This window comes from Caretta caretta, chromosome 4 (assembly GCF_965140235.1).
Source record: "Caretta caretta isolate rCarCar2 chromosome 4, rCarCar1.hap1, whole genome shotgun sequence".
NCBI classification, from domain to species: domain Eukaryota; kingdom Metazoa; phylum Chordata; order Testudines; family Cheloniidae; genus Caretta; species Caretta caretta.
Window position 1 is genome coordinate 68780006 of NC_134209.1, and position 12879 is coordinate 68792884.

Genomic DNA, 12879 nt, shown 5'->3' on the forward strand with positions numbered 1-12879 from the left:
AATTCTGGGCAGAATTTTACTGTTACAAATAACCGCAGGCCCAGCTGATGGCATTTAGATCTCTAGCTATCTGGTTTGTGAGCACAGAATAGAAGGCTGATTCTAAAAATTTCTGAACAAAATGAAGTCCCAATGTTTGTGCTGTTCCCTGCAAGTGAATCCCTGGCTCACAAAAGGCAGCATACAGGACTGAGGCCCTCAAAATAGGATATATTTTATAGAAAACATGCCATGTAAAACAACATATGAGAAGTCATGATTTGCTGAAACCCATTGTTCTGTCCAAATATGTATATTAGTTAGTGTGTATGAAGTTATGAGATTTTGCTGTATGGTTGTTACTGAAATATGTTTTAAGTTTCAGAGACTCTACTGCTAGTTCCCCCATGACAACAAGGGTGGTGATGCACCCCAAGAGGGTGTTAAGCAACTATCAATCAACAGGGGAGTTGTAAACAAGGGATTTACAATGCTGTTAGAGGGCTACGCAAGCATAACACAATAGGGGATTGCTCTACTCTGAGTCAGCAAAGCCCCCCAGGACATATATGGGCTAGTGTTTTTCAGGCTTATGGACTGAGGACATAAAATAGGGGGCAGTGGCATCATACCTTTGCCTTTCTCCTCTCCCACCTGTTCTGTAAGCTACAAGAATACTGGGAAGACAAAAGTTTTGAACTGAGGAGACTGATCCCAGGCTTAAAGGGGAAGCCTGTGTATTAAGCAGGGTGGATAAAAATCAAATTTAAAAAAAAAAAAATGTTTTATTTAAAATCAGATTTTTTCAATAAAATGCTTTTTGAGGAAAAAAACCTAATCTAAAGATAGTTTTAATTCAGATACATTACAGCTCAAAGATATCTCATAATGGAATAGAGATTATAAATTCTAATTCTATAGTATGAGACAATATATTCATGACATGTTTAAGAAAAGTTTTGTAAATAAGTTCCAATAGTTCACAGATTAGGGACCCACTCTTATGAGGTTCCAGGAGCTTCCGTATTATTTAGGTTAATCTTTCTATTTGTCCAATGGGACTCAGTACTCAGACTAGAAGATACCATCAGAGATGCTTAGTTTTGCAGTTCTCAAATTGTGGATTTGTGTCTCCAGAGATAACATGCTTGTTAACAGCAAATATGTTTTAAAATGAATGAATGAATGAATGAAATAAATAAAATAAATAAATAATGTAGAGAGGTGAGAAATTGCAGAGGGACAATCGGGTTGTGGCCGGTTAATTTGTGTACCCAGAGTCAATCCCTCACCTCTCTCTAAAAGTGCAAAGTTTCAAAAAGTTCAGTGAATAGAAGATTGTTGGGGAGCGGAATAGATCTGGACAAGTAGAAGAAATCTGGAGATAAATGTGAGAAGGGAGGGACAGGCAGGAGAAACAAAGTGAAACTGTTTGAGCAGCATATTCCAGAAGTCTTGAGGTCTTTCTGAGTGTAGCCTTCATTGATTTGAGATCTACCATACCATTCTCTCACTAGAAGGGAAAACCTATCATGGCAGCAGGCTGTAAGAGAGACCCAGTTTGGGAATATTTTAATGAAGTTCCTCTACCTGTAAGACAGGCATGCATGCAAAATGCAAACAGTGCAACAAAGAAATGCAAGGCTTGGTTGCCCACATGAAACAACATCATGAGAAGTGTTCCTTCTCAAGAGGAAGCTGCGTTGAAGATGATGAAAGGAACATGTCTGAACATGCACGATCTTCAGGTTGGTAAACTTTTTTTATTTCATATTTCTTTCTTAAGGACTGCCTGTCTTCCTTCTGGACTATTCTTGAATTCTCATGTTTGAGCCAAAAATATAGTTGTTACTCTATGGTACTATCATTTTAGATGCAGTTGTGATAAAAATAAATAGCTGAAATATGCAGATCTTCCTTTTACAATTTCACCTTTAAAGTAGTACTGTCTGTGAATGCAATGAGTAACACTAAATGAGCAAAATGGTAATAATAATTAAATAACTGCATTGACTTATTTTGTTTAGGAGAATCCATCCTCAACATACAGGATTCTGAAGACTATCCACCTTCAAGATCACCATCATTTTCTATAGTTTCAGAGTTATGTGCCAATGATAGTGTTTCAGTCACATTATGTATGTCACATAGCCACATTATATCACCTGCAGCAAAGAGGGGAAAAAAATCTCCAGCATCCAGAAACAACCATAGGTAAGTTTGTGATAACAACCAGCAGATTACAAAAAGAGGTAATTGATGAAAAAATTGCCCGGTTTGTTTAGGCAACAAACTCTCCCTTCTGTATGATTGAACCATGTTAATGAAGTGTGGGTTCTCAGTCATTAAGACCAGGATACAGTCCACCCAACAGAGCAGATGTCACAGAGAAATTGCTGGATAAAGTGTATGAAAGAGAAATTGAGCAGTGCGCAAAAGGTCAAGAGGGTGAAATTGTTAACCTGAGTCTTGACGGGTGGAGCAATGTTCACAATGATTCTATTGTATGTGCTTGTGTGACAACTGAAGAAGGGAATGTCTTCCTTACAGAAACAATTGATACATCAGGAAATGCGTACAATAGAATAGTTACAAGAAGGAGCAGTAAAAGCTATAACAAACTGTGAAAAAAAAAATCAAATATCTGGTACACAGCTTGGTCACAGACAACGCTGCAAATGTATCCAAGATGAGAAGAAATTATTTAGAAGAGAGTGAAGAGCGTCCCAAGCTAATAACATACGGTTGCAGTGCTCATTTGATGCACCTCCCAGCCAAAGACTTCAAAGAAATAAAGACTAATGTTGTTGAAATTGCAAAATACTTCTGGAACAACCACTTTGCAGCAGCTGCTCTGAAAAAGTGGGAGGAACCAAGCTAACTCTCCCACAAGACGTGCGGTGGAACTCAGCAGTGAACTGTTTTGAGCACTATATCAAGAACTGGCCTAATCCGTTGACAGTTTGTGAACAAAATTGTAAAAAAATCGATGGCACTGTCACAGCCAAAATTCTCAACATTGTGCTTAACAGAAATGGCGAACACATGCTGAGTACCCTGAAGCCTATTTCTGTAGCCTGGAACAAAATGCAGTGAAATAGCTGTTTTACTGCTGACGCTGTTGAAATTTGAAAGGAACTGAGATCTTAAAAAGAGAAATATGCAACGACAGTTAAATTACAAGCATTAAAAAAAAACGAATGGGACAAGCACTATCTCCAGCTCATTTTCTTGCAAATATTCTCAATGCTCGGTACCAGGGTCAAACCTTAACTGCTGAAGAAGAGGAGTTGGATATGACAGGGACATCCAGCAATCTTCCCTCTGTAATGCCAGCTATAATAAACTTCAGAGCTAAGGATGAACCATTCAAGAAATGTTTGCTGATGATGTTTTAAAGAAAAAGTCACACCAGTAAACTGTTGTAAGTCACTTAAGCACTTCGATCCAGAGACTGTTGAAGTGACCATCTCACTTTTAACAGCAGTAGCTTCTTCTGCCAGTGTAGAAAGAATATTTTCTTCCTTTGGACTAATTTATTCCAAATTGAGAAAACATTTGGGACCTGAAAAAGCAGGAAAGCTTGTTTTTCTTTTCCAGATTATGATAAATGGGAAAATGAAGGAGAAGACAACTAAGTTAGCTGCAGAAGTCAATATTTCAAGTTTCTCATGTTGACCTGGCTGATTTTTGTTTTGTTTTTTAAATATTTCAATTAACAATTTTAGTTAAAAACAATTTTAACAAAAACAAACCTGATTTTAAAAAACTTGAACGTTTAACTAAATTCAAAAATTCATATGCTTGTTTTGTTAAAATATTATATGTTTGCCGTTGAAGAAAAAAATCCAGAATACATAATGTTGTCGTTTTAGTTAAATAAAACAATTTAAATGTCTGTCTGGTGATGTTCTCCTCCTAATAAAGCATGGCAAGAAAATCCTCCAAATATTAATGATTAACCTGTTGAACTGGACATAGTTCACCTCCCAGTGACTTCATAAATATCTGCTTCAATTACCTTTGGTAAATGAAATAACCAAACAATCATTCATTTTCTGATATAGCTGTAAAACTAATCTGAAAAGTTTTCAAAATAAATCACTTAAAAATGTATGGTGTGTACCTTCTAAAAATGAAACCTACATCTATCTCTGAGTTGTGAAGAATATGTATTAAGGTTATAACAACTGACAAGAATGCACGTTTATGTAGAAATTCATGATTAAATTGGGTCTTCCTGACTAGTGTTTTAAATCAAATCCACCCTGGTATTAAAAACTGTAACTCCCTGCAACATACAGTGGGATAATAAAAACTGCTTGATCAGATACTACCTAGTGTAATAAGGTTTAAGATTTAGACTATGCGCTTACCTTTTATTTTCTTTGCCAACTATCTTTGTCCTTTTGTGCCTTCCACTTACAATCACTTAAAATCTGTCTATAGTTAATAAATCTGTTTTATATTTTACCTAAAAACAGTGTGTTTTGGTTGAAGTGCTTGGGAAATCTGCTGGGAGCTTGGGAGATTTGCTGGTGCCTTTCTCTGTGTGATTCGTGAGTGGCTCAGGGAGCATTCAATTACTCCTGGTGCAATTCTGCACCACTGCGCATGTGCAGAATTCATGTCCCCGCAGATTTCTTTGCTTCCCCACAGAACAATGACTTCTGATGGGGAAGCAAAAGGAAGCCACAAAAGCAGTCATGTTCCCCTCCCTGGCAGCACAGACATATGGGTTCAGGCACCCAGAGCAGTCTGTAGAGACATAAATCACCGCCACGGGGAAGGATGGGCAGTTGTGAATGTGAGAGAGACACACACACACTCTGTCCCTCTCACTCACTATTGTGGCATCCTTGACATGGAGGGGCATGGCTTTGGGGCGTTTCTGAGAAGATAATATGGGGCAGGCTCTGTCCCCCCAGGCAGAGCAGAATGTAGCTGCCTGCCTGCTTGGTGAATTGTTCCCATTGTCTCTGAATTCCCCAGGAGTATAAAACAGGTGTAAAAGTTTTAAGGCTTCTTATGTTGCCAGAGTGGTGTAAAGGACAGTATAACCTTATAACCACTTATGGTCCTTTAGTGATTAGGACTGGTCTACATTTCGAACGGAAAAATTTCCGGTCAAAATGTGTCCCATGAACTGTTTGCTACTGACCTTTCTGGAGATGGTCAGTAGCCAATATAAACTGTGAGTTTGATTCCCCAGCCTTCACTTGCTCTTCAGTTGCCTATGATGTAACACTGAGCATATGGCTGCATATATTTGTTGACTAATAACTAGAAATAAAGGGTCAAACCTAGCTACATTACTATAAGGCAAGGGGGTCTGGAGATTTCTTCCAATGCTCCCCACTCCCATTCTCCATCCACTGTATTGTAGTTTAAATAAATTACCAAAATAATTGAAATTACTGTGTTTATACTGTGTTATTTTGACAAATAAAATATGCGGAATTTTAAAACAGTGTGTGCAAAATTTTCAATTTTTTGATGCAGAATTCCCCAAGAGTAATTCATGCAATCTAGCTTGACGTGGGGCTCCACATGCTGTTGTACTGAGTGGCTGTTGTACTGAGCACCTGGAGGGGTTTGCTGCTTGTCACTAGCAAAGCAAAGGGGATCCTGTCACAGTGCTGCCCCCTGAAGGCAAATCCCTGGCTCACACAGGGCAGCACACAGGATTAGGGCCCCAAAGTGAAATCCATTTCACTCTGTTTTGTCAGACCAGAGTTTTAAAATCTCTAAATAATCTTTGGCATTGCAACAGAGCTAGGTGACAGTATTGTTACACGAAAACATGTGAATATCTTAAAATGCACGGTAATGCACTGTCTCCACAAAAAAGAAATAATTTGTTTGTCCTATAGTTAGGGCCCTACCAACTTCACGGCTGTGCAAAATATGTCACGGACCATGAAATAAGCCTCTCCCCTTGAAATCTGATCTCCCCATAATCAGCCGGGCTGGGGAGCGACAGGACTTGTCCTTCTCCTGCACAGCTGTTATCGGAGAGAGATTAAACCCACCTCTAAAGGCAGTGCAGAAGTGAGGGTGTACCACGCTGCAGTAGCTCCAGAGCTGGGATCCAGGCTGCCACCCTCCACGGCTCCTGCTGGGGCTGGGGGCACCTGAGCTGGGGACCGCTGCCACCTGCCCACAGGTACTGCCACAGCTCCAGGCTGGGGCTCCGCCCTTCCCCCGCTCCTGTCCAGGCTCCAGATGCCCAAGTTCCAGGGCTGCTGCCACCACCTCTGCCCCATGGCTCCTGCCTGGGCTCAGGGTGCTCGAGCTCCGGACCTTCCACTCCCTCTCCCCACCATGGCTTCTGCCCGGGTTTGGGGCTTCAGCCTGGGCTTGGGGCTTCAGCCCCCACAGTGCCTGCTGAGGCTCAGGGCTTCCACTCTGTGGCTCCTGCCAGGGCTGGGGCACTCATTTTTCAAACTGTCCAGGGTCCCTGGGCATGGATCCATGCATTAATCTACCACTGGCCCTGACTACCAGCTATGAACCCTGCTTGGGGTGCTCCCAGCAGCACTGGGGAAATTGGACCTACCTCCATTTCTAGAAGCCTTCACCAGAACTGGGCTCTGAAGGCAGCACAGAGGTGAGTATCGTAATCCTGCAACAGCTTTGGGACCCCCCCACCCCTTTGGATCAGGACCCTCATGGTTATAACATCATGAAATTTCAGATATATATCTGAAATAGTGAAACTGACCAAAGTGAACCATGAATTTGGGAGGGCCCTACCTATAGCGCTTAGGAGACATGATACCCTAGATCTTGTTAGAAAGCTGTTAGTGATTTCTAAATCCCAGAAGGCAAAAAAGCAATAGAAAATTAGGTAGAACGGGGTCTACATTCAAAGCACAGGGGATTTATAAGGTGTGATAATGAGAATTACCTTCCAAAAAGGTTTCAGAGTAGCAGCCGTATTAATCTGTATTCGCAAAAAGAAAAGGAGTAGTTGTGGCACCTTAGAGACGAACAAATTTATTTGAGCCTAAGCTTTCGTGAGCTACAGCTCACTTCAACGGATGCATGATGCATCTGTTGAAGTGAGCTGTAGCTCACGAAAGCTTCGGCTCAAATAAATTTGTTAGTCTCTAAGGTGCCACAACTACTCCTTTTTTTCTTCCAAAAATAACACCTATGTACATATAAAACTTGTACTACTTTAACTGTAATAGGATAGTAAAAGTTGTCAAGTATCAGGGGTAGCCGTGTTAGTCTATATCCACAAAAACAACAAGGAGTCCAGTGGCACCTTAAAGACTAACAGATTTATTTGGGCATAAGCTTTCGTGGGTAAAAAACCACTTCTTCAGATGCATCAAAAGTTGTACAACCCCTAGTTCAGATGTATTTTTACCAATACAGCTTATTCCCTTACAGGAAGAGTAATAAGCTACAACTGTATCCACATTCGGAGTTACACCAGTTTAACTCTTTTGGTAAAACAAAAACGGGGGTGGGGGGAAAAAAAAAAAATCACACTGTGCTAACCAAAAGAGTTTCTATAGCTTTTGTATTAGTGAAACTTTAGTTGTGGTGTGATTTTATTGTTTTCTGTTTTTGTTTTACTAAGAGTTACATCAGTACAAAGAAAAGGAGTACTTGTGGCACCTTAGAGACTAACCAATTTATTTGAGCATGAGCTTTTGTGAGCTACAGCTCACTTCATCGGATGCATACTGTGGAAACTGCAGCAGACTTTATATATACACAGAGAATATGAAACAATACCTCCTCCCACCCCACTGTCCTGCTGGTAATAGCTTATCTAAAGTGATCATCAGATTGGGCCATTTCCAGCACAAATCCAGGTTTTCTCACCCTCCAACCCCCCACACAAATTCACTCTCCTGCTGGTGATAGCTCATCCAAACTGACCACTCTCCAAGTTTAAATCCAAGTTAAACCAGAACATCGGGGGGGGGGGGAGGGGGGTAGGAAAAAACAAGAGGAAACAGGCTACCTTGCATAATGACTTAGCCACTCCCAGTCTCTATTTAAGCCTAAATTAATAGTATCCAATTTGCAAATGAATTCCAATTCAGCAGTTTCTCGCTGGAGTCTGGATTTGAAGTTTTTTTGTTTTAAGATAGCGACCTTCATGTCTGTGATTGCGTGACCAGAGAGATTGAAGTGTTCTCCGACTGGTTTATGAATGTTATAATTCTTGACATCTGATTTGTGTCCATTTATTCTTTTACGTAGAGACTGTCCAGTTTGACCAATGTACATGGCAGAGGGGCATTGCTGGCACATGATGGCATATATCACATTGGTGGATGTGCAGGTGAACGAGCCTCTGATAGTGTGGCTGATGTTATTAGGCCCTGTGATGGTGTCCCCTGAATAGATATGTGGGCACAATTGGCAACGGGCTTTGTTGCAAGGATAAGTTCCTGGGTTAGTGGTTCTGTTGTGTGGTATGTGGTTGTTGGTGAGTATTTGCTTCAGGTTGCGGGGCTGTCTGTAGGCAAGGACTGGCCTGTCTCCCAAGATTTGTGAGAGTGTTGGGTCATCCTTTAGGATAGGTTGTAGATCCTTAATAATGCGTTGGAGGGGTTTTAGTTGGGGGCTGAAGGTGACGGCTAGTGGCGTTCTGTTATTTTCTTTGTTAGGCCTGTCCTGTAGTAGGTAACTTCTGGGAACTCTTCTGGCTCTATCAATCTGTTTCTTTACTTCTGCAGGTGGGTATTGTAGTTGTAAGAAAGCTTGACAGAGATCTTGTAGGTGTTTGTCTCTGTCTGAGGGGTTGGAGCAAATGCGGTTGTATCGCAGAGCTTGGCTGTAGACGATGGATCGTGTGGTGTGGTCAGGGTGAAAGCTGGAGGCATGCAGGTAGGAATAGCGGTCAGTAGGTTTCCGGTATAGGGTGGTGTTTATGTGACCATTGTTTATTAGTCTGCTGCAGTTTCCAAGGTATGCATCCGATGAAGTGAGCTGTAGCTCACGAAAGCTCATGCTCAAATAAATTGGATAGTCTCTAAGGTGCCACAAGTACTCCTTTTCTTTTTGCGAATACAGACTAACACGGCTGTTACTCTGAAATCAGTACAAAGACTATAGAATCATAGAAATGTAGGGCTGGAAGAAACCACAAGAAGACACCAAGTCCAGCCCCCTGTTGTAAAGCGGGACCACGTAAACTTAGACCATACCTGACACGTGTTCGTCCACTCTGTTTTTAAAAATCTTCAGTCATGGCGATTTCAAAACCTCCCTCGGAAGTCAGTCGCGTAGCTAGGGGGGGAGCGGGGCAGCGGCCGCTCCCCCGCCAAGCAGAAGTGGCGCCTTTTTAATTACTTGACACCTTTAAAATTTTTACTCACCCGGCGGAGCTCCGGGTCTTCGGCGGCAGGTCAGGGGAAGTGGAGATTAAAAAAAAGGCGCCACCCCCTGGTACTTCAGCAGCACTTCGGTGTCGGGTCCTTCACTCGCTCCGGTCACTGGCAGCATTGTGGTGGCGGGGGGGGGGGGGGGGGATGTCCTTCAGTACCAAAGACCGGAGTGAGTGAAGGACCCAACGCCGAAGGGCTGCTGAAGACCCGGAGGGCCGCCAGATGAGTAGCAGGGGGTGGCGCTTTTTTTTTTTTTTTTTTTTATCTCCGCTCCCCCTGTTTTGCCCCCCTGGCTATGCCACTGTTGGAAGCCTATTCCAAAGCTTAATTACCCTGATAAAAACCTCAGTCTCCCTCGCTGCAGATTAATCCCATTACTTCTTGTTTTATCTTCAGTGGACATGGAGACAATTGATCCCTGTCCTTCTTCTAACAACCCCTCACAAATTTGAAGACTGTTACCAGGTCCCCCCTCAGTCTTCTTTTCTCAAGACGAGACATGCCCAGTTTTTTAAAACTTTGCTCATAAGTCAAGTTTTCTAAATCTTTTATCATTTTTGTTGTTCTCCGGACTCCCTCCATATCTTTTCTAAAGTGTAGTGACTCGAACTGAACACCGTACTCCAGCTGAGGCCTTCATCCATGTGGAGTACAGGGAGACAACTACCTCCAGGGCCTTATATACAACTCTCCTGTTAATATACCCCAGGACGTTATTTTTTGCAACTGCCTCACATTGACTCATATTCAATTTGTGACCCACTAGAATCCCGCAGATTCTTTTCAATAGTACCACCACCTAACCAGTTATTCACCAGTTTGCAGTTGTGCATTTGATTTTCCTTCTTTAGATGTAGTACTTAGAATTTATCTTTATAGAATTTCATCTTGTTGCATTCTGACCAATTCTCCACTTTGTCAAGGTCATTTTGAATGCTAATCTTGGGCTCCAGAGTGCTAGCTATCCTTCCCAGCTTGGTGTCATCTGCAAATTTTATAAGCACATTCTCCAGTCCAAGTCATTAATGAAAATACTTAATAGTACTGACCCTGGACTAATCCCAATGGGACTTCAGTAGAATCACCTTCTCAGTTTAAGAAGTGAAGCATTGATAATTACTATTTGAGAAGGGTTTTTCAACCAGTTGTACACCCATCTTGTAGCAGTGGTTTTCAAACTTTTTCTCTGGCAACCCAGTTGAAGAAAATTGTTGATGCCTGCAACTCAACAGAGCTGGGGATGAGGGGTTTAGGGTGTGGGAGGGGCTCAGGGCTGGGGCGCAGGAGTGAGGGCTGTGAGTGGGACCGGGGATGAGGGGGCAGGAGGGTTGGGGTGTGGGAGGGGGTCAGGGCTCTGAGCTGGGGGTTCAGGCTCTGGGCTGGGGCCGGGGATGAGGAGCTTGGGGTGCAGGAGGGGGCTCCAGGTTTGGGGGGGGGCGCTCAGGGCTGGGGCAGCCCCATGGCCCCCTGCATAGTGGCCAGACCTGCTGCTGGTCGCTTCCGGGGTGCAGAGCGGTGTCAGAAGAGGTAGGGACTAGCCTGCCTTAGCCGGGCAGCACCAATGATGGGACTTTTGGTGGCCCGGTCAGCAGTGCTGACCGGAGCCACCACGACCCAGTGCCTTACATTCTGCAACCCAGTACTGAGTCACGACCTGCAGTTTGAAAACCACTGCCTTATAGTAGTTTAAATCTAAACCACATTTCCCTAATTGCTTATGAGAATGTCATGTGGGACTGTGTCAAAAACTTTACTAAAATCAAGATGCATCATGTCTATTGCTTCACCTCTCTCCACTAGACCAGTAATCCTGTCAAAGGAGGAAATTATGTTGGTATGTGTAGACGAAGCCTTGAAGGGGCACTACTAATCAATTGTGATCTCAGCAGTGACTCCACTTTTACACTAGTATAAATGAGTGCAGAAACTGGCCCTACCTCTTTTTAACAAATAAAATCCAATATATGATTCATGAGTAAAGCGTTTGATAAATTTTTTGTCTTCAGAGTTTACTGGCTGACCTCATGAAGGCCTTACAGTCAACTTGATGACACTTTGTTGTTTGTCTGTCTGTAACATGCTAACATTGAATGCCACATCCAATCCAATCAATTCCAAAATTTCAGGGAACGTTTTAGGCATCTAGGGCCAGAATCCTTTTGATTTGGGGGGGGGGGGGGGGGAATCAGAAAATTAAAATAGGCAAAATGGGGCACGCATGAAGCCCATGCCAGCTTTTTAGCACAGCCACAGCTTCAAGCACCTCTGCAATTGTCTATAAATCAAAGAACTGGTTGATGAAATCCATTAACACCTTCCAACATAACTATACCCCTGCTCATCTCTGCTAGTCTTCCCAATAGTTTACATATTCACATGCTGAATGATTTGTTTCCCAGACAGAAAGATGAATAAAAATTGGTGGGGAGGAAAACTGGGGCCAATAGGGGTATGCACACAACCCCTGGCAAGCAACTGGGGGGAAATGAGTTGCAGTGATCAGAGGGCTTTTGTGTACCTCCAGTGGGGGATGGGAGCCTGAGGGGGCACTGAGGGATGCAAGGAATCCCTGGCATGTGCAGTAAACTCATCATCCCTCTCTGTATTTCTTCTTGTGTTTTACAGAGAGATGTTAAAACCTGACCTTTAGAGATTACTTACTAAGTTTTGCTGACTTTTGTCTCCTGTCCTCCCTCCACCTCTCCACCCTTCAAATTTCTCACAAAATATGGCCCTGGGCACTTCTTTTGTCATATATATGTCGTGGGGGAGGGAATAATTTTTTGGAGAAATAGTTTCTGACATGGGTTTAAAAATGGAGGTGGGGAAACTTATGTTTTTAATTCTCTTAATATTACTTTGTGACACATCACTAAAAAGGTTTGGCCTGGAAACTTCTAATTTGCTTCCTTTCAATAAGATCTAGGGATCTTCAGATGTTCCTAAAGAGATTTTCAGGAGTTCCTAGTCCCATTTTCAAAAATGGGACAGGTACTTAAATCCCATTGACTTTCAATGAGATTTAGGCTACTAAATCACTTAGGAGCTTTTGAAATTTTTCACCCCGTGTAGTAGAATTATGTTTTGAAGTATCTATTGTTGGAGTTACCCATCTCAGAAATAGAAAATGTATCATATTATATGAAAACTTCATCAGGCTTCTGAAAACTTTGTAAAAGCTTTTTAAAGATCAGATCAATTTTTTGTAAAGTTGCTTTGAAGTTTCTACACCTTGAATAGATTCCTACAGTGCTTTACAAGCTACTCCTGAGGAGGACTAAAGTGATTTACACTGTTTTGATACCTCATAAAAGCAGAGATTTCATCCTTAAAATACAATAATTTGTATCAAAGTTAGGGTGACATTTCAAGAAAATAAAATGTGAAATGTACGTAACAAAGCTTGTTTTTAAGTAACACCACCACCCAATGTTTTATTCAGAGTACAAAATCATACATTTGTAAAAACGTGTGATTCTTTGCATGGGTATTACCTGAAAGCACATTTTTAATCTGATCAGATGCTTCTTGGTAGCATATCACC

The 12879-nt window shown here is 42.1% G+C and overlaps 1 protein-coding gene across 2 annotated transcripts in view; it reads right to left on the reverse strand.

Moving 5' to 3' along the window:
- The window catches only part of SH3D19 (SH3 domain containing 19), a 129482-nt gene that overhangs the window by 100926 nt on the left and 15677 nt on the right, over nt 1–12879 (reverse strand). The gene's annotated exons all lie outside the window — the stretch shown is intronic.